General features: G+C 36.0%; 1 pseudogene; it reads right to left on the reverse strand.

Annotated features, from left to right (window-relative positions):
• Window positions 1-480: 480 nt before the first annotated feature.
• On the reverse strand, window positions 481-2,138 carry LOC129669852 (asparagine--tRNA ligase, cytoplasmic-like; annotated as a pseudogene).
• Window positions 2,139-23,613: the final 21,475 nt, after the last annotated feature.

The raw sequence follows: 23,613 nt of genomic DNA on the forward strand, positions 1-23,613 counted from the left end.
ACTGTAAAGAACAAATCTAGTATTTATGACTGTTGCACTATAATACTGTAATTTTTATGTCAAATGGCCAATTTTTTTAGATGCTTGCTGTAATGATGTATATAATAAATTAAATAATCCCATTTAAAAAGACAAAAGGATGAAGTTGCTGGAATGACAGGCCATAGTTAAAAACTGTGTAATCATTCATGTTTTATTTAATACAATGACAGTAATCTGCAGTACGATAAAAAAAATCTCTGTAACTTAAGGGTGACATCCTATGTATTTCCTTAAGTTTTTATAATGACTATTTTTGTTAAAGGTTCATAATTGTCTCTTGATGTTCAAAAAACATCTATTGTTTTTTATGATAATGGGAAGAAAAAAAAACATATAGACAGGAAAAAGCTACTACTCACAACAGGAAGTCAAGGGATGATTTGGAAGTTTGTTTTCTTGTAGAGGCACTTTTAAGTTTTCATTAACATGTTTCCTTCCTTAATGCTTCAGGGGCATGTGGTTATGGCCTACAACGCTGATGTGACACCTGTTGAGAATCAAACTTAGGAACTATTTCAGACCCAATCCATAGCATCCATGAGGATATGTACTATATTTTCTCTAATCTGTATACCAGTAGTAATTAATTAAGGAATTAATCCTTCCCTTTTATAGTCTTCTAGAATTTCTTCTTTCTTCAAAGTACATCGAGCCTCCCACCATCTCACCAATATTGGGCATCAAAATGTCAACAGATTCAGTAATTTGAGGAGCCTCAGGACATCACTGCACATAGGATTTAATCTCCACAGGAAATCAACACAGAATTATTGGCTCATTATTAGTGTCTATCATAAGTTTCTCTGGAGCTTTGGGAATATTATCTTCAACTTCATAGAAGATTCTGACTTATTTCTTTACATCATTTTCCTTTTCTCACTAGATATCTCAGAATAGTTCATGAGTAAGAAATGCTGTTTGGGAGCTTTCATCAAGTCAGGGATGAGGTCATACACTATGCTTACCTCAGGTGACTTCAAGAGTCTGTCTATCACATCACATACTAGGTCCTCTAAATGATTCAGGAGGTCCTTAAAGGTCAGGAAAGGACACTTGGTTTCTACATGAGTGAATTCAGCCAGGTGTCTTTGTGTTCCAGACTGTTAGGTCCTGTATGACTAGGCAATAGAAAACAAACAAACAAACAACTAACTCCCAGGCCTGGAAGATATATCTCCAGGTACAACTGTGAGGACTAGGTCAAGCTTAAAGAATGTGGCCCCATCTTCTACCTTTGTCTGCTGCACCAGTGTAGGAGTAGTAACATTATAGTCCTCTTTTTCAAAGAAGTGATCCCTTAAACACCTGGTGATCATGGATCATGCTGTCAATATTTTGGACATTTTTTCTACTGAGATCACTATGTGCTGGTTGTTGAGCAGGGCATTCACATCAGATTTCTCATTGATTAGGATTTCAACCCTTCTATCTAGGGACAGCTCCACTAGTTCCCAAAAATCATAACTCAGCTCATGGCCTCCTACAGCCTGTTTGCCCTTTCAAGTTAGGTTTAGTGTTCCCTATTCTGCCACACTACTCTCAGTGGTCAAGAATACTCCATTGTAACACTGACACAAATTTTCTGACAAGATTTTGCCATATCTCAACACCAAAAACCTTCCTTGCCTATGTAACCTGTAAACCCAGCCAAACACCTTCACTCTCATCTTATTAATGCAGAAATCTTTATACATGCCAGTTCTGGAAGGCTTGAGTCATTACTAATTATATATATTTGTTTCATCCAGGTTCCCATCTTTTAGTAATGTATCTTCTTCCTCTTTCTTCTCCTGAGAATCATTCTTCATTAGTTTTCTGTGATACATTTTTTTTAAAATTTTCTTCACCTGTGACTTAGAAATAACATCCCACCTCTCAGTGTGTGTGTGTGTGTGTGTGTGTGTGTGTGTGTGTGTGTGTGTATCCACATAAATGGTGGAAAACACTCTTATCCAACTTATAAAAGCCTTGTTTGATAAGTTGTGTGTTTTAAATGGTTTCTTCTTGGCTGCATCTCTTTTTTCATCATTTCTTTGTTGATCAGAGACATACAGCTCTGCTAGCATTATGCTTGCAGCATCCCTGATCACCTCTGAATTAACACTGCACCACATCTGCCCTGTCACCTCAACATGCACTGTTCTGATTATATTTTGATGGCAATTAAGAACACAGAGAAGGTATAAGCACAGTTCTTTCTGCAAAAGACCACACAGTAAATATTTAAAAAGGGCCTGTGCAATCTGTCACAGCTACTGAACACTAGCATTTTAATTGGAAATCAGCCATATTCATCAGAAAATAAATAAATGTGTTTATATATTAATAAAATGTTATATAAACTAGAGCATTACCTGTGAATTGTTGTCTGTCTGGCATGCTACTTTATCACAATATGAATGGTCTTCGGTAAAGTAATTATCAAGGATTCATAGGCAGTCCTCTTAGGAATTCAAGTAGTTTTCTTTTACTGTAATTTGAAGTGTCTAGTACTTTTGTAAGAGTAAGTGAAATGGGAATGACAAGTACGATTCATTTTCTTTTTCGCTTGTGCTTTCTCCTTGAAATCTCAGCAAAGCCAAAGGAGATACTTAAAGAAGATTTCTCTATTTTTCTAAAATAAATGCACTTTATGTAATTTATACCGGTCAAGTTTATTGTGTGAAACATATCAAGTAATTTACAAAGAAAAATATTCCCTAGTTGTAGAGAAAACACAGTTATCTATTTTTTTTTTTTTGCCACCTTACATAACTCTCAAATTTTTCTTAGTTTTGTTCCTTTGTATCTTTGAGGACACTAACTAACAGATTTGGTCATTATTTAACTGAAAATAGCTTCCCCTGTCTTGCACAGAAAATACTATCTTATTGCAAACATCTGGGCCCTCTGTCTCTTATATTCTTTCTGTCCTATAATTTTTCTGCAATTTTTCCTGAGACTTACATCCTAAGGTGGCATTATAGATGTACCAAGAGTGGCGGAGTACCCTATTGTTACTTATTCTCTGCATTTTGACCAATCATGATTCTCTAATATAATCTTGATCTGTTACATAAAGAAGCGTTTTTGATGAACAAACTAAGCTATACATATATTTAAGTATAAGAATAAATATAATATAGTTAGAAATTATGTTAGCTTAGAAAAATAAAAGTTCTTTAGGATCTATGTCTTTTTCAGACTAAAAATAGTTGGATAGGCTTATACTATTAGGCATAGAGTGTCTCCTATTGGGTGGGTCTTAAGTCCAGCTAGAGAGCTATGGATTACCCTTAATATGTAAGTGTAATTATTTCAGCATTGAGTACTGTGACAATTTAAATGAGATATGACCCCAATGGACTCAGATATTTGAAAATTTTGTGGCCCCCTCCCTCACTGGTGGCTTTGTGGCTTTGTATGCAGAAACTTTACAAGGTACGGACTTGATAGAGGAAATATATCTTTGGGTTAGATTTTGAGAGTTCACAAACTTGCACCATTCCTAGTTTTATTTTTCACACCATGTTTGTGGTTAAAGTTTTCATCTCTCATCTTCCTGTTTCTTGCTTAGTGCTTACCACTTCCTGCAGTACCTTCCTGCCTCCAGAACCACCGTTCAGAAATAAATTATTTGTAAGTTCTTTGGGGGCATAATGATTTATCACAGAAATGAAAAAGTAGCTAATACAGAAGTTGGTGTCAGAGAGTGGGATATTGTTTGGGGAGCCTGGTTATGTTGCTTTTGGGGGAAATGTAGAACATTTTGGAACTTTAGACTAGAAAAGGTTTTCAGTGCTATAAACAGAGCTCAAAGGAACATTCTGTCAGAAATCTGGAAGATAATGGTGCTTGGAACAATAAAGACTTTGGAGACTGAGGTCAAGATTATCTAGAAGAGATTAGTACTAATAACTGTGACAGAAGCCTTCTCATTGATATTTTAGCAAAGAATTTGTCTTCTGCCTATCTCTTCAGATGTTTCCTGAGGAAAAATTGAAAAGTAGCAGATATATTTCACTGATAGAGGAAATTTCCTGATAGCATAGAATATTTTGATTTTTCCATCTATTCTGACTTAAAGATTTCCTTCGTATAGTAGTCTTGTTGACATCTGTGGACCCTTAAAGTCTGCATGACATCTGCCCAGGCCCTTCTGGCTTTCATAGTTTCTGTTGAGAAATCTGTTGTGATTCTGATAGGTCTGCCTTTATGTGTTACATGGACTTTTCCCTTACAGCTCTTAATATTTTTTCTTTGTTCTGTAGATTTAGTATTTTCACTATGATGTGAAGTGAGTAGTTTCTTTTCTGATCTAGTCTATTTTGTTTTCTGTGGGCTTCTTGTATGTTTATGGACAGCTCTTTTCTTTAAGTTGGGAAATTTTTCTTCTATGATTTTCTTGAAAATATTTTCTGGACCTTGGAGTCTGGTATCTTCTTTTTCATTTACTCCTATTATTCTTAGATTTTGTCTTTTCATGATGTCCTTGATTTCTTGGATGCTTAGTGTTTGGTACTTTTCAATTTTACTTTTTCTTTGAGAGAAGTATAAATTTCTGCAAGTGTATCTTCAGCACCTGAGATTTTCTCTTCCATCTTTTATATTCTGTTGGTGATGCTTACCTTTGTAATTCCTCATCTTTTGTCTAAGTTTTCCATTTCCACGGTTTTCTCTGTTTATGTATTCTTTATTGATTCTAATTCTGTTTTCATGTATTGCAACATTTCCTTCATTTGTTTGAATGTGGAGTCCTGCTTTTCTTTGATGGTTTACTTTTTTTTTTTGTTCAATTCCTCTTTATATACTGATAATTGAGCCTCTATTTCTTTGGCTGTGTTTGCCTGTATTTCTTTGAGAGCTTTGTTCGTTTTCTCTTTATTTGCCTCCATTTATGTTATTTCTTTGAGTGCTTTGTTTGTTTCCTCTTTATTTGCCTCTACTTGTGTGGTTATTTCTTTGAGAGAGTTGTCCATTTACTCTTTATGTGTCTATTTGTTTGGCTATTTGTCTGATTTGTTTATTTCCTCTTTATGAGCCTCTAATAACTAGATAAGCATACTTTTAAAGTAATTTTATTGTGTTTCTGATAAACTGAAATTTTCTTTAATTTTACAGGTTGCTGGTGAAGCCATAATGTCCTGATTTTTGTTGGGGGTGTTCTTAAGCCGGCCTCTAGCCATCTGCTTATGTAAACCTCACTGTTTGTTCCTGGAGTCTGTACTTCAGATTACCTCTGTCTTTTTCTGGTTTCTGGAATGTCTTTCAGGAAGTTGAAAGAGGTCTACTGGTTTGAGAGTGTGCATTGTTGTTTTGTCTGTACCTAAGTGAGAAGTGTGATGATGGCACTATTTGCAGGCACTGTTAGCAGGCACAGAGTGCAGGCAAAGATTCCTCAACTACTTCAGTGGCTTACAGGCCACTGGTATACATATCTGTTTGGGCTCTAGGAATTGTTTGCCTGGAATTCACTTGTAGACCTGCAGAGCAGGAACTTCAGTGTTGAGAATGCTGTCCCAGGTATCCCTATGTTGCCCACAGTAGAGGTATGGGTGGTAGGGATATGTTCTCTGGTTGCTTACATAGAGGAGCCCTGGATGTGGGGCTCTGCAAGCATTCACTTGAAAGCGCATTCACACTCTAGTAGGACCAGTTCGAAAGTACAGGGGTTCCCCTTGTTCTCTACGCTCCTATTTGATCCTCCTCGGGCAAATGGGAGTGTTGGCTAACAGTCAGCTCAGTGGTGATGTAGCAACAGGTCTTGGTGTCCACCAGCTCTGTGTGCTGTGCTGTGCTGCCTATGCTGGGGCCTGGGCTCTTTGCTCTGTGGAGGACTCTGCAGGCCACCTCCATATCTTTCACCTCTGCCAGGTTAAGATTATGGTGGCCGGTCCTGGGGGAGTGCTCGGGGGTTGGGATGAGTATTCTCTGTCCCAGATCTTGAGCCGGGACGTCTTTGCTAAGAGCTGCAGGAGAAGGGGCCCAGGCAATCTGCTCTGTGGCTGAATCTACAGGCTGCCTTAACTGCCTCCACCAAAGAGGGAGTGGGGAGGTGGATACGGGGATGTGCCTGAGGATTGAGAAGTCCATGGATGAATCTGCAGGTAACCTGAATCTAAATGGTCTCAGTCCATGGGTAGTCTCCTTTCTCTCTGGAAGCCTCGATATCTCTGTCTTGGGTTCAGCAGGACATCCATTCACCAATTTCAGTTTCAGATCCTTTGCCCCTCAGATATGGTGCATGCTGGTGGCTGTCATCTTGGATCACTGAAGAAATTTTCTTTAACTGCTTCTCATCTATTAGAGATTCCTCTGTGTAGAGCTCTGTACTTTACTTTTAGTTGAAATAATTGGTATATTAGTGTTTAGCGTTTGAGTTCTTTATAAATTTTGGATAATAACCTTTTGTTAGATGTAAGGTTGGTGAAGAAATTTCTCCAGTTCTTAGACTCCCATTTTGTTCTATTGACAGCATCCTTTGCCTTACAGAAACTTTTGAGTTTCAGGAGGTACCACTTTTTAATTATTGATCTTAGAGCCTGAGGTGTTGGTGTTCTATTCAGGAAGTTGTCCAATGAGTTCAAGACTCTTTCCCACTTTTTCTTCTAACAGCAGAGATATAGATGTGGGTCTATTTGCATTTTTCTACATGAGGACATCCAGTTAGATTATTACCATTTGTTGAAGATGGTCTCTTATTTTTCCATTGTATGGTTTTGTCACCTTTGTTAAAAATCAAGTGTTCATAGGTGTGTAGTTTTATTTCTGGGTTTTCGATTTGATTTCATTTAAAGGCATTGCTCTGTTGTATAGCTTGAAATCAGGGATGGAGATACCTGCAGGGTTTTTTTTTTTTCTTGTATAGAATTGTTTTATATTTCACCATCACATTTACTTCCAAATTTCATGCACTGTTAGAAATCTAATGAATTTAATGGTACCAATACAGAATGCAGGTAGAGGGAGGGCCATTCCCTAAATTATAGACTGCCTAACAAGTACCACATCTGTAAGGAAAACTGACATGCTTTTTCCTCTTGCAACCATCAATTGCCAATACCTCCCCAGATATATATAAGGACTTATGAGTTCCTTAATTATACACACTAGAATTCTGTGTGACATGATCTTGTGCATTCATTTAGCTGTCATAGATTCTATGAATTAAAGTGTGGAATGGGTTTTTCATGGAAGGAAAACAGTATTTTACAGCAATACTCTACTACCTCAGGTTTTTACATTTATCATTACTCAACGGTAGAAAAGAAAATTCAGAATTTTCTCTCATAGCTAATATGAGAAAAATATGCACTGTAATTTCATTCATTGCAATCAACATGCAGTCTTATTGTCAAATAAGTTTGGCACACAAGACTAAGAAATTTCTCAGCATAATTTTTTACTCCAAAATATCACCACCATATCAAAAACAAAAAAACATAAAACAAAAACAAATCATGTGTCAGTTAACTTTTCTTCCTAAAAAAATTCTTTCAAGTTTGGTTGTTGTTAAGTTCTTATAACTGTTATTGTTCATTGAAAATAATTACCCAGTTATGCTGTGTGTCCCATACTAGATATATAATGAAAATTTTCCAAAAGGACCTCTGTCTTCTTGGAATTTACCATCTACTGGGGGATATATCAAATGAACAATAATTATAACCATCAATTAATTACAATAAAGGTTGAGAGAAAGATTCAAATGCACTTGGTTATTTTACAAATATGTCAGAATCATATTGGAGAAGAGACAGGAAAGGATGTCTCCAGAAGAAATCTAGAGGTTGAAATCTGAAGGCCTATAACAGTAAAGTGGTATAAAACACAGGCTTGGTGATTGGAAAATAAGTATGAAGAGTGTACATTTTGAGTGAACGTAGGTACAATTGGAACATAGACAGAAACCATGCAACGTAAATTGTATTTAAGGCCAAAACACCTCAAAAATCGTTTATTGGAATCTTATTACTCTGACAGCCTAAAGATAGCTATATAACCTTAACTGGTTTACTGTAATATAAAATTTAATGTAAGAAATGTCATATAACAACAAATTTAAAAAGATAAAAAATAAAAATTTAAATGAGTGATTAAAAATGGAATTTCTCTCAATCCTGGTGAAATCAGGGTCAAGACAAGGCTGTCTTTCTCTCTCTATCTCTTCCACAAACTACTGGAAGTTCTAGCTGCAGCAATAAGACAAAAAATGGAGGTCAAGGGGAAACAAATCAAAAGGGAAGAAGTTCAAAGTACCACTCTTTGCACATGATATGATAGTATACATGAGTGACCCTGAAAATTCAACCAGAGAACTTTTTCAGCTTATAAACACTCTCAGCAAAGTGCCTGGACACGAAATAAAATTAAAAAATAATTAATAGCACTCCTGTATACAACAGACAAAAGGTCTGAGAAAGAAATTAGGGAAATACTACCTAGCAACTAATAACATAGAGTACATTGGTGTGACTCTAACCGAACAAGTGAAAGACCTGTTTAAAAAAAAAAAAAAAAGAAACCTTCAAGTCTTTGAAGAAAGAAATTACAGAAGATATCAGAAGATGGAAAGATTTCTCGTGTTCAGGGCTTGGCGGGATTAACATACTGAAAAGGGAGATCCTGCCAAAAGTAATCTACAGATTCAATATAATTCCCATCAAAATACCAACACAATTCTTTACAGACTTTGAAAGAACAATTCTCAATTTCATATGGAAAAACATAAAACCCAGAATTGCTAAAACTATCCTGTACAAAAACAGATAGTATAGAGTTTTATCCATCCCTGATATCAAGTAATCCCTGATTACTACAGAGCAATAGTAATAAAAACTGCATGTCACAGATATAAAAACAGAATGGTGGATCAATGGAATCAAATACAAGACCCAGAAATACACCCACAGGCCTACAGTCACTTGATTTTGACAAAAAGCTAAAATCATACAATGGAAAAAGACATCATTTTCAATAAATGGTGCTGCTCTAACTGGATGTCTACATGTAGAAAAATGCAAATAGATCCCTATATGTCACCCTGCACAGAATTAAACTGCAATTAGATCAAAGACCTCAACATAAAACCAGACACACTAAAATTGTTTGAAAAAAAAATTGGAGAAGAACCTAGAACTCATTAGCACAGAGGACAACTTCTTGAACAGAACACCAACAGCATGGGCTCTAAGATCAACAATCAATAAATGGGAACACATGAAACTGAAAAGCTTCTGTAAATCAAAGGACATTGTCATCACAACAAGAACAACAGCCTACATACTGGCAAAGGATCTTCACCAACCCTACATTTGACAGAGGTCTAGTATCCAGAATATATAAAGACCTGAAGAAGTTAAACACCAAAAAAAACAAGTAATCCAATTAAAAAATGGGGCACAGAGTTAATTGAGAATTATCAGCAGAGGAATATAGAATGGCAGAGAAACACTTAAAGAAATGATCAACATCCTTTGTCACCAGAGAAACGCAAATCAAAACAACCCTGAAATTTCACCTTACGCCCATCAGAATGGCTGAGATCAAAAAGTCAAGTGACAACATATGCTGGAGAGGATGTTAAGAAAGAGGAACCCTCTTCCATTGCTAGGGGGGATGTTAATTTGTTCAATTACTTTGGAAATCAATCTGCACTTTCCCAAACAATTAGGAATAGTATTACCTTAGGATCCAGCTATACCACTCCTAGATATATATCCAAAAGATGTTCAAGTATACAACAAGGACATTTGCTCAACCATGTTCATAGCAGCTTTATTTGTAATAGCCAGAATCTGGAAAACAACCCAGATTCCCCTCTTTTGAGGAATGAATACAGGAACTGTGGTACATTTACACCATGGACTACTACTCAGCAATGAAAAACAAGGAAATCATGAAATTTGCAGGCAAATGGTGAGAACTGGAAAAGAATGTCCTGAGTGATGTATCCCAGAAGCAGAACGGCACACATGATAACATAGTCACTTATAAGTCACTTTTAAGACAAAAAAATATAAGGTAAAGATACTAAAATCTGTACACCTAAAGAAGATAAGCAAGAAAGAGGATCCTGGGTAAGATGATAAATCCTCACTCAGAAAGTCAAACAAGACAGACATCAGAAGAGGTACAGAAGAGGCAACAGGAAAGGAGCTTACCACAGAGGGCATTTGAAAGACTCTACCCAGCAAGTTTTCAAAGCAGATGCTGAGACTCATAGTCAATCTTTGGGCAGAGTTCAGGGAAATTTATGAAAGAAAGGGGAGGTAGAAAACCTGGAGGAGTCAGGAGCTACACAAGAAGAGAAACAGCCAAAAAATCTGGGCATAGAGGCCTTTCCTCAGACTGATACTCCAACCCAGGAGTAACCTAAAATCCTTGCACAGATATACCCCTTGGCAGCTCAGTCTCTAATTGGTTCCCTAGTAAGGGGAACAGGGACTGTCTCTGACAAAAACTCTTTGTTTGCCTCCCCATGAGTGTGGAGCAACCTCACCAGGCCACAGAGGAAGACAATGCAACTTGTCCTGATGAGACTTGATAGGCTAGGGTCAGAAGGAAGGGGAGGAGGAATTCCCCTATCAATGGACTTTGGGAGGGGCATTGGAGGAGATAAGGGAGGAAGGGTGGGAATAGGAGTAGATGAGGGAGGAGGCTACACCTGGGATACAAAGTGAATAAAGTGTAATTTATAAAATAAATAAATTAATTAAAAAATTAGAATTTCATTATGTCAGAGTATCCTCCTCTCTGTGATGCCCTCTATGTAAGATAGTTTTTACGTGGCCCAGACCCATTTGAATAAATATCATCCTGTTTCAACCTTTCAAATACATAGATGAAAAATGTGGAACATATATCAGTATAATAGTGATTTTTTGTTGTTGTTAGTGCACTTAAGTTGTCTGTCACTAGTAACCAGAAATCTAAAAATAAACTGCTAAGCCAAAAGAAAGATAGAGCAATACCTTCAAAGACTTTGAAACACAAAATATAAATAAATCTAGCATTTGAAAGGACATAACAAATTCCCATAATTATATTTCTAAAATATTCACACATTAAGATATCTCACTTTAGATATTCCAGAAGCAGGAAGACACATGGTATATATGTATATATATACCATGGTATATACTCACTTATAATTGGATATTATACATATAATATAGTATAATCATACTAAAACCTGTTCACCTAAGGAAGATAAGCAAAAAGGAGGACCCTGGGGAGATGCTCAATACTCATTCAGAAAGTCAAATGGGATAGACATAGGAAGAAGGTGAAAACAAAGAACAAGACAGGAGCCTACCACAGAGGGCTTCTGAAAGATTCTACACAGCAGGGTGTTAAAATAGATGCTGAGACTCATAGCCAACTTTTGGGCAGAGTGCAGGGAATCTTATGAAAGAAGGGGGAGATAGTAAGACCTGGAGAGGACAGGAGCTCTATAAGGAGAGCAACAGAACCAAAAAATCTGAGCCCAGGGATCTTTTCTGAGATTGATACTCCAACTAAGGACCATTCATGAAGATAATCTAGAACCCCTGCACAGATGTAGCCCATGACAGTTCAGTCTCCAAATAAGCTCACTAGTAAAGGGAAGAGGGGCTATCTCTGACATGAAATTAGTGGCTGCCTCTTTAATAACCTCCCCCTGATGGGGGCAGCCTTACCAGGCCACAGAGGAAGACTATGAAAGACATTCCTTGATGAGACCTCATAGGCTAGGTTCTGATAGAAGGGGAGGAGTTCCTCCCCTATCAGTGGACTGGGGAATGGGCATGGGAGGAGATGAGGGAGGGAGAGAGGATGGGATTGGGAAGCAGCTGGAACAGAAAATGAATAAATTGTAATAAGCCAAAGTTATATTAAAAAGGTATCCCACTTTAAAGTAAAATGTAGAGGCATTTTTTTTTTCCAAAACAACTGTACTAACTATACTAGGTAATGGAAAATTTAAGATATGTGAAAGAACTTAATAATATTTTAAACTTAATATATGCAAAACAAAAAAAACTGATACAAAAGAAAATAAAAAATAATGCAGAGAAACATGAAATAAATACAACCAAGGACAAATAAATACACCAGGGACAAATGGGGAACAATATTGGAACAAGATGTATAAACTGGAGTTCCATTTCTGACATGAATGTACTCTGAAACTTGAGATGTTTGATTTTTATAATTTTCTTTATTCCCCAGTCATCATTATGAATAGTTTCGTTTAAAAAAAAAAACCTACTAGTATTTATTATTAAGTTTAGATTTCATACATTTTCCCCTTCAAATGTTGATGTTTCTGGGCTCCATAAATTTCTGTGATTTTTCTCTCACTGTTTTTGTTTGTTTGTTTTTGCCTTAGTCTTCCTTTCTACCTCAAGATTGAATTCACAATGATCGTTTTTATAGTGCTAACATGTGGTTTAATGCTTCACTTGATTTTGATATAATCAACCTGTGATTCAAAACAAGATATAAGGTACAAAGATTTTAATAAAATGGAAAAAGAAATCTGTGGTGAAATTAATATTCTGGTATCTGAAGTCAAGCATATTAAGACTGGTACTTGTATTGCAATTAAGCTGAAAATACTTTAAGCTTAGAGACTTCCTTAAATTCCTCCAAAAGTTGCACAAAGTTTTTAAATAGTTATTACGACACATATGGTGCTTATTAGGGATTCCATTTTCAGAAATGTGCATTCATATAACTTTTTTTGAATAAGCAAAATAGATTTGGAAATACATAGATATTTGTACTTTACATAATTTTCTTTCTTTTTCCAGTGACAGTAATTTTATCTCAAAAAAATCTATTAATAGCTTTTGATAATATACAGTACAAAGATACAAATATACCTTAAGATAATATATTTTTACAAATATAATGCCACTTTCCTCAGGCCACACAATGATTATCTAAATGCTTTTAGAAAAGGCTCATGAACATAATCAAATCCAGTCCAATTAATGCAGAATATCTGATGTTAAGCTATCTATATTTTTCATTGTTTAACATATGCTTCTGATGAATAGTGACTACAGTGAAGCATACTATAATGGGTACTTTTGAATGGGTTTTCAACTTGACTACTTGACTACATTTGGAATTAATTAAAACCTAAGCTTCAGCCAGGCCTGGTGCCACATGCTTTTAATTCCAGCACTCAGGAAAGCATAGGTCAATGGGTATCTGTGAGTTTGAGGCCAGCCTTTCCTACTAAGCAGGTCCAAAACAATATAAACAATATAAAGAAAAGAAAACAAATCTGGATACAACAGTGAGGGATGTTTTCTTAATTGGATCACTTGAGGTATGATGAGCCATCTTAAATGAAGGCTACATCATTTGGTGGCAACCTATGGAAAGGATATAGAAGGAGGAAACATCTATTCTTTTGCCTGCTTACCCCTGTTCTCACTGGCAAGGTAATTCCTTCACTAGTGTTAGAGTGTACTTCCTTGAGATTCCAAATGTATACTGAAGAACGGCTTAGACATCTACTTTCTTAGGCCAAATGAATATTGGATTCTTGTTTTTTACATCAGGATACTGCCACTGTTGTAGTAGTCAGACAACAGCCTGTAAGCCACTGTAAACAATCCTGTGTGTGCCTCCGTGAGTGTGTGAGTGTGCTTTTGTGAGTGTAAATGTTCACTCTTCAAATTCTGTTTCTCTAGAGAATCCTAATTAATGAAAGTATAAAGAATAACATAACCAACCCATATCTAATTTGATTCACAAGCTGTTTCTCCTTCTGTTTGTAAATGTTCATTATCTCCTTCCTATCCACTTTGATTAAATGAAGTAAATACAATGTAAGAGAGAAATAGCAAGCTGTTCACAGATAGGGCAAATCTTACTAAAAGATGTATTAAGTGTAATTTAAGTAGTGTTTGTTCTCCCTAAACTAACTGACCTAATAAGGTTGAACCTATTAAGTCAAGGCCGATTATTTCTTCACTATATCTCATGTAGTTTTTAACCTTTATTGATAATTTTTACATTTATTTCTTCAATAGAGACCAGTTTGATGATTTCTTACAAATTTCCTTGTAAGATATTAGAACAAAACTGATATTTTCCTGATTTAGAAACAGAAAGGCAATATCTCCATTATTCTCTTTTCTAGAAAGAATTTTTTAATTAATTATCCATCAAGTATAAGATCAGAAAGGAGAGGAGAACCTCCCCTATCAGTGGACTTGGGGAGTGGCATGCATGCAGAAAGGAGAGGGAGGGTAGGATCGGGAGGGGAGAAGGGAGGAGCTTATGGGGGGATAAAAAAATGAATAAAGTGTAATTAATAAAAAATAAACAAAAGAAATTTCTAATTTTTAAATATTAATTCTTTTCTAGTAAGAAAATTAATAGTTTCTTAATTGAAATCTATTTTTATACTAAAGATAAAATCAGTTGTCTTTGATAACAATAAAATAGTTTACTTTTTTTAAAGAAGTAAGACAAAATGAAAACTAAACTGTTTGTAAAAAACAGCTTATTTTTGACATTTCCTATTCTGCTATAGAAGTCAGAGGGGATGGCTGACATCAGGAGAACATGGCCCCCTAACCAACTAAGGATGGGTTGCAGTGGCTCACAGAGACTGAAGCAAAAAGATGGGGCCTGCATGGGTCTATACCAGGTCCACTGCGTATGTTCCATTTTTAGTATATGCATCACTGTGTATGCTATGGTTGTTAGCTTGGTGTTTTTGTGAAATTCCTAACAGTGGGATTGGGTGTATCTCTGACTCTTCTGCCTGCCCTTGAGACATTTTTTTTCCTCCTTTTTAATTGGTTTGTTCAGCCTCAATATGAAGGCTTATGACTTATTTTATCTGTTGTCTCTTGGAGACCTGCTTTTTTCTAAAGAGGAAATGGAGGGAGAGTGGATTTGCTGAAGAGAGAAGGTTAACTAGAGGTAAGGAGAAGGGGAAGGAGGGGGAAACATATTTAAGACATAAAAGCTAGATAAAAAGAAACTGTATTAAAAAACAAATACATCTATCTATGTTCAACACATGAAACTATGAAAAAAAAAAAAGATAGGCCCTTTGGTTAGAAAACATGCGGCTCTGAAAGTTACATGGCAGGTTCACAAATCACACCAGGAGACCGGTTCCACGTGGGAGGTTTGTTAGGGGAAGGGAAAGGGGGTGGCAGAGAGAAGAGGCAAAAGAGAAAGAGAGGGAGAAGGGGCTCCGGGAGTTCTCTTATAAGGTGACCCAGAGCATGCACAGGTGGTTCCAGATGATCAGCGGGTGGTCTTCTTGGTGGTTTCACAAATGCCTGATAACCGGTTTGTCAGGTCCCTTGGAGCTGGCCATAAAGATGCCTGCTTACTGATCCCAACACCTTTCCTAAAACTATATGGTATATTGTTAACAAATTAAAATGTAAAATGACTTTACAGTACATAAGGTTTAATTCTTCATATCACTTCACGATGAGGCTGCTTTGATAGGTAATAAACACAATATAAACTGAATACAGAAGATAGGACACATATTAAAATTTTTGTATGTTTCAAATAACTGCAAACCTCTGCTGCTAACATCAGAAAATATGACAATGTTGAACTTTTCTGAAGAAAATTATTGCTATTTTAGATTCTGATTTCACATTTGTTCAAACACGAAATTCTATAGAAGAATGCAGTGTAATTTCAGATTTAAATAATTTTCTTCAACTAATATACAGTCAAATTAGAGTGTGAAATTCCATACTAGACTCATTGATTTATTTAAACATTGTGTATAGTTTGTAGTTTCTATAAGTTTCTTATATGGGAATGCTTATCACAGTATGTTAGAAAGAGTTAATGAAAACTTCCTTTATGGGTTCAGCTTCAAGTCCATGGATTTATATCTGAGTTATATAATTGCTTAATAAAATACAATAGTAAAATTTATTCTATTAGCTCTTTAATATCAGGTGACTTATGTTATCCAAAAAAATGAATAATGTCTTTCACAAGTGGCAGATATATTACTAACTAAAAAATTCTAGGCTGACACCAATTACAAGATCTTTGATAGTAGCTTTTGAACATACACAACTAGGTAGCATGTTCAGTTTTACCTTAAGATTTCTAATTCTGGTGGCAAAATGATAATTTATATTATGAGAGTCAAAAATACATGGAACATTTTAGTTCTGGAAATCAAAATAGATTAAATTGAATAAGAGAAGCTACATTAGGTTGAAATAGAAATACTTACCTTCTATAGACCACAAATAAAAGATGAAGAATATTTTGAACAGTTCTTCCAATGTCTTTTCAAACTAAAATTATGAAATCTGATAAACATGCCCTGCAGAAAAAATAATTCTGTTTTAAATATAAAAAAAAAATCTGAGTTGAAGGAGTATACACTTTAGATATTCCTGATACTAAAGTATGGGGCACATTTTAGGTTTTTCATTTTGTTTTCTCCTTCCTACCTGTATTGTGGTTCTCAAATAGACTTTGCTAAACATGTTCAAAGCAATATTTTAGTTTTTAAAAAAGGTTAACAATATCAAAAGTCTAACTTGATTCTTTTCAAAAATCTTTGATGTCCCTTCTGATCAAATTCAAATTTTAAAGTAGGTCTGACTGTTTACACCTTTGATTAAACTATATACCAAATATAAATTATCTGCATGTGCAAATATGCATGTATTTTGTGAATGAATATGTTAAATAAAGACATTATCTGAAAAATGTTGATTATTAAAGTTTAATATTGATTTATCTTTTAGTTAATCAGTGAATATTTCTAAAACAGCTGTATACCCAAATCACCACACAGAGACTAGGATTTATTATTTAATTAAGCTAAAGCACAATGCTGGCAATAGTTACTCTATCCTAAACCTCCAAGCCTGCATAGTTTCCTTCCATTCAGATTTCCCACATTATACTTTTTTTTTTTTTTAGGTCTGGTTGATCTCACGTCATGGTTTAAAGTCCTCTCTATTCAGATCTCTCCTCTCTGAATCCTCCTACTTGCTTCTTCTCTCCTCCGGACCCAGGATGTCCAACCCTATTCTCTCCATTGCTCTTCACTGAGGCAGGTGATGCTTAGAGTAAACATCACAATGCAATGTCCAGATTGAAACCTGATAGTGGGGTATTGAAATCAGCATTTGAATGAACAAGGGGAAATTGTATACATTCCAAAAGAACATTATACCAACAGACAAACTTCTCATTAAGTGCTCATTTACTTATGTTATAAACAGTAAAATCTCAGACATATAGATATGAATACTTGATTAAGTTTACATTTTTTTTTCTTTTAGATTGTTATTTATTACAATTCATTCACTTTGTAACCCAGTCTGTAGCCTCCTCACTCATCTCCTCCCAGTCCCACCATTTTTTTTCCCTCTATGCCCCACCCCTAGTTCACTTGCAGGGGAGCTCCTCCTCCTCTGCAAGCTGACCTTATCTAGTCTCATTAGGATGGGTTGTATTGTCTTCCTATGTGGCCTGGCAAGGACGCTCCCCCACAACCTCAAGGGAAAGTCAGCAAAGAGCTGGCCACTGGGTCCATATCAAAGACAGCCCCCACTCCCCTTACTAAGGAAACTCCTAGGTGTCTGAGCTGCCTATGAGCTACATCTGAGCAGGGTATCTAGCTACATTGTCTTCCTATGTGGCCTGGCAAGGATGCCCCCCCCCCCAACACACACACACATACACCTCAGGGGAAAATGATCAAAGTTCTGGCTACAAGGTTGCCATATCAGAAAAACCCCTGCTACCCTTACTAGAATTCCCCCTTAGAGATTGTGCTGTCTATGGGTTACATCTAAGCAGGGCATCTAGTTATTCTCTATGCATGATCCTTGGTCAATTCATCAGTCTCTGCAGTAGCCCCTGAGCCCAGATGTTTGGGCTCTGTTGGTCTCCTAGTGGAGCTCCTTTCCCCTCAATGACTTTTCATATCTTTTGTCTTCCATAAGATTCACTACACCCCACCCATGAGTTAAATAAAAACATTAAGATTCAGTGCACTCTGCACTCTGGCTATGAGTCTAAACTTCTGCTTCAACACCCTGCTGGGTAGATTCTTTCAGATGTCCTCTGTGGTAGATTTCTGCCCTGTTCCCTGTCTTCTCCAGCTTCTGATGTCTACATGGTGTGCCCTTCTGTATGAGGATTAAGCATCTTCCATAAGGTCCTCAATGTTGTTTAGCTTCTTTAGGATTATAGATTTCACTATGTTTATCATGTTATATGGCTAAGATCCACTTACAAATGAGTATATACCTTGTAAGTCTTTCTGCTTCTGGTGAAAATTACCTTTGAAAGAATATCCCATGGGGTTAGAAATACCTTTATAAAATAATTGCACTACTTGTTTTCATCATTTGTGTGTTGCTTTCATTTACAATTTTACAAACACCTAGAGAAAATAGCCTTAGGTGTGCTCATTTGAGAGTACTCTTATTTGGAATCAATAGTGACATTTTAAATGTGAGGAAATTGGGGTTAATGATGGTTAAGACAAACCTTAAATTTAGGCTTTTGAGCTCACTTCTCTTTTATTTTTAAATAAGCAAGTCCCTGTGATTGCTGTTTATAGTTGTCAGGAAAACATCTGCTATAAATAAATACCTGGAAATGTGATTTGGTTCTATTGAAGTGTTTTTTTGTTTTGTTTTGTTTATTTTTGTTTTTTTCTAAAATGCTCATTTTCATTTCATGAATCGTATGATACTGATTTACATATAAATGTTTTTATTGATGGTTTTAAAGTAGTATTTGCTTATAAATAAATAACAACAATTAATTTCCTTGACAAATTACTAACTAGGTTAAAAACTATTTCTTTAGGGAAAAAGCAAAGTGAATATTATGATTAGGAATCGCCTCGAGTTTTATAAAATGAGTGTTTTTGTTTTAATTACTATTTTGAATAAAAGCATCAACTTAAAATGAATAAGTTTACAGCTATTTTATATGGTACATTAACTAGTGATAGACATCTGGATGTGTAATCAATATTTTAACTCTTAATATAACATAGAAAGACATATTCATAAAATTTACGTCTGGAATGAAATGCTCAGTTAAGTGTAAGGTTCAAAGTTAACTTCATTAAAGAATACGTAAGTATCATCTAATTTTGTTAAACACAAAACTGTATACTAGAGAATACTGGGAAGAAAATAACTATGACCTATGAGAAATGAGAAGAGAGAATTCCCAGAACAGTTTTGAGATAAATTGTGACATCCTCATTAGAAATTCAGAAAGTTTTCCTGAAAAGTCTTAATTATAAAGGACCTAGTTATGTATGGTATAGTGAAAGATAAAGACAGATTGCAAGCAGCTAAGAGATTGCTATTTTGTAAGTTCTTTAAATAAAATCTATTTGGACTAAGACATAGAAGTTAATCAGGAACAACTAATTAAAATTGTAAAACAAAAATTTTAAGACAGTTCTAGATAACACAATATTTATTTCTGTTTTTTTATTATCATTTCCTAATTATACTTTCTGTGTCAAAGACTGTACTAATTTCTTCTAGCCAGATATTTATAAAAAAAGAAAAAACTGAATGAAAAAAGTTTACAATGTTTTTCTTTTGATTGAAACAGATTTTTTTTCTCACATAATATATGCTAATTATGCTTTGCTCTCTGTCTACTCTCAATTCCTCCCCAATTTTCCCCCATTTAGATCCACTTCATTCCTATCTCTTATTGGAAAACAAACAGGTTTGTAAGGCAAAAATAATAAATAATGATAATAAAATAAAACTAACACATTGCATTTGAAGGCATACTCCATTAATAAAGGCCTGGTACAGAACTATGCAGGCCCTGTGAAGCTTTCTCTGTCTCTTTGTGTTCATATGTGATTTGATCATGTTGATTTAGAGGACCTTGTTTTCTTCTCCTCTTCCATCCTCTCTAGTTCCTACATTCTTTTTGCCTCATCTTATGTAGAGTTCCTTAAGCTAAAAGGAGAAAAGTTTGATGTAGTCAACCTGTTTAGGGCTGAGCATTCCAACATCCCTTGCCTGCTGCATAATGTGTGGTTGTGGATCTCAGCATCTCCCCAGATGCTGCAGTAGAAAACTTCTTTGATGATAACTGATCAAGGGCATAACTGATCTGCTTGCCTGGTTGGAGATCACATTCACTATTTTTAATGAGTGTGAAATCATGATTTGTATTTCTGAGAAATAATAGCAACAATATGTAAGACACAATATACTTCAGACAAAGGTTTGGAGAAATCAAGCTAGAGTTGATTTCTCCTTTCTGAGAAGTGGGTGCCATGCTATCAAAGTTTCTATGAAATTTGTAGGACAGCAGAGCTTTTGGTAGTCATATCTAGCTAGAGAACCCATGAAGCATAACAAGAGCTAAACCATAAATATATCACCAGTAGTGTAATAGAGGGACTTTTAACCTGGGAGTAACCAACAACTATTTGATTAAACTTAAGACCTGCTCAATAGAAGGACAATCATCCCTGGTGTCATTATTTGAATAAAAATGGTTTTATTGGCTCATATGCTTGAATAATTGATTGCCAGTTTGTGGAAATGAGTTATGGCCATGTTGAAGAAGTTATTTTCCAGAGGACAGATTTGGGGTTTCAGAAGACTCTTCTAATTCTCAATTTTCTCTCTGCTTCTTGACTGTAGCTTGAAATGTGAATTCTCAGCTGTTTTTTTTAATTTTTATTTAACTTTTATTAATTACACTTTATTCATTTTGTATCCTACCATAAGCCCCTCCTTCCTCCCCTCCCGATCCCACCCTCCCTCCCCTTTCTGCATACTTGCTCCTCCCCAAGTCCACTGATAGGGGAGGTCCTCCTCTCCTTCTTTCTGACCTTAGTCTCTCAGTTCTCATCAGAAGTGGCTGCACTGTCATCTTCTGTGACCTGGTAAGGCTGCTCGCCCACCCCTCAGGGGGAGGTGATCAAAGAGCAGGCCAATCAGATTATGTCAGAGGCTATGAAAGAGGACTCATATCCAGTATATATAAAGAACTAAAGAAGTTGAAAAGCAGCAAAACAAGTAATCCACTTAAAAATGGGAACAGACCTAAACAGAGAACTCTCTGTAGAGGAATATCAAATGGCAGAGAAGCACTTAAAGAAATGCTCAACCTCATTAGCCATTAGGGAAATGCAAATCAAAACAGCCCTGAGATTTCACCTTACACCCATCTGAATGGCCAAGATCAAAAACTCAAGTGACAACACATGCTGGAGAGATTGTGGAGAAAGGGGAACCCTTCTCCACTGCTGGTGGGAATGTAAACTTGTACAACCACTCTGGAAATCAATCTGGCGCTTTCTCAGACAACTAGGAATAGCGCTTCCTCAAGATCCAGCCATACCACTCCTAGGCATATATCCAAAAGAAACTCAAGTACACAAAAAGGACATTTGCTCAACCATGTTTGTAGCAGCTTTATTTTTAATAGCAAGAAGCTGGAAACAGTCCAGATGCCCCTCAACTGAAGAATGGATGCAGAAACTGTGGTACATCTATACAATGGAGTATTACTCAGCAATGAAAAATAAGGAAATCATGAAATTTGCAGGTAAATGGTAGGACCTGGAAAGGATCATCCTGAGTGAGTTTTCCCAGAAGAAAAAAGACACACATGGTATATACTCACTCATATAGACATACAACATAGGATAAACCCGCTAAAATCTGTACATCTAAATAAACTATGCAAGAGAGAAGACCCTAACTAAAATGCTCAATCCCCATCCTGAAAGGCAAATAGGATGAACATCAGAAGAAGAAGAAAACAGGAAACAACCTAGGAACCTGCCACAGAGGGCATCTGAAAGCCTCTGCCCTGCAGACTATCAAAGCAGATGCTGAGCCTGATGGCCAATTGTCAGGCAGAGTGAATGGAATTTTATGTAAGAAGTGGGAAATATTTAGAGCTGGAGAGGACAGGAATTCCACAAGGAGAGCAACAGAACAAGAAAATTTGAACACAGGGAACTTCCCAGAGACTCTTACTCCAATCAAAGACTATTCATGGAGATAACCTTGAACCCCTGCACAGATGTAGCCCATGGTAATTCAGTGTCCAAGTGGGTTACATAGTAATGGGAAGAGGGACTGTCTTAGCTATTTTTGTCACCATGCTTTTGCTCTGCAGTCATGGATACCAAACCTCTGTAATGATAAGCTCAAGTATGTCCTTTTTAAAAAAGCTTCCTTGACACAATACTTTATTATGGAAATAAAAAACTGACAAGTAGAGATATTGGTAAGAAGAAGTGTTCTGGGCTATTGTTGTACTGTGCTTGACCATAATGTAGCAGATGTATGGCTTGATTATCATGTCGGTCCCCTAAAAAGTGGTGCTGGGGATGTCTCTGACCCTGTTTCTTTCTTTTGAATTGTTTTCCCCTAACTGGGCTCCCTTTTCCGGCCTCAGTAGGAAAAGATGGGCTTAGTCATGCTGTGACTTAATGTGCCAGTCAGGGATGTTTTTCTATGAAGAAAGAGGAAGGGAAAATGGGAAGTAGGGTATGTGAGAATAAAACTGAGAGGAAAGAAAAAGGTCAGATCAGGGTGTAAAGTGAATGAATATAAATTAGTGGATAAAAAATAAATAATATGCAAGGGTTCATATTTCCTCATCCTTCCCAAAAAGTTTCACAAACTGAGTGCAATTATTCAAATATACAAGCCAATAAGAACCATTTCTATTCAAATAATTACAGTAGTCTTATAATACCAGTCATGCTTTTCCTTCTATTATGAAGGCCTTGGGTTTAATTGAGTATGCAGAATTGCTCAGCTTTTACTGCTTCCATAGGTCAAAGGGAAAATACTATTAGTTGAATAGGAGGAGTTGGAAGAGCTACAAGAAAAATTTTTTGTTTGTTTGTTTGTTTTCAATATATTATCAATGTTCAGAAACCAAAATGGAAAATAAATGGTATAGAAATTGAAAGTTTTGTAGACACAGGAGCTGATGTAACTATAATCTCAGGAGAATCTTAGCATACACACTGGCCCCTTTAGAAGGTATCTATACAGTTTGTAGGGAGTAGAATATTATTCAAAATAAAACAAAAAGTAAGACAAATCAAATGTGTGGAACAAGAAGGTCAAATAAGAACATTAAAACCTCATGTTAGTTTTGGAATTGCATTGAATCAGTAGATTGCTTTTGGCAAGATGGCCATTTTCACAATGTTAATCCTACCAATCCATGAGCACGGGAGATCTTTCCATCTTCTGAGATCTTCTTCAATTTCTTTCTTTAGAGACTTGCAATTTTTCTCAAACAGGTTTTTCACTTGCTTGGTTATTGTCACTTTATGTTATTAGTGGCTATTGTGAAGGGTGTTGTTTCCCTGATTTCTTTCTCAGCCCTTTTGTCTTTGGTATACAGGAGGGCTTCTGATTTTTTGAGTTGACTTTGTATCCTGCCACTTTGCTGAAGGTGTTTATCAGCTGAAGGAGTTCTCTGGTTGAATTTTTGGGGTCACCCATGTATACTATCATATCATTTGCGAATAGTGATGCTTTGACCTTTTCCTTTCTGATTTGTGTCCCCTTGATCTCCTTTAGTTGTCTTATT

This window comes from Psammomys obesus, unplaced genomic scaffold (assembly GCF_907164565.1).
Source record: "Psammomys obesus unplaced genomic scaffold, mPsaObe1.curated_primary_1811, whole genome shotgun sequence".
Taxonomy (NCBI): domain Eukaryota; kingdom Metazoa; phylum Chordata; class Mammalia; order Rodentia; family Muridae; genus Psammomys; species Psammomys obesus.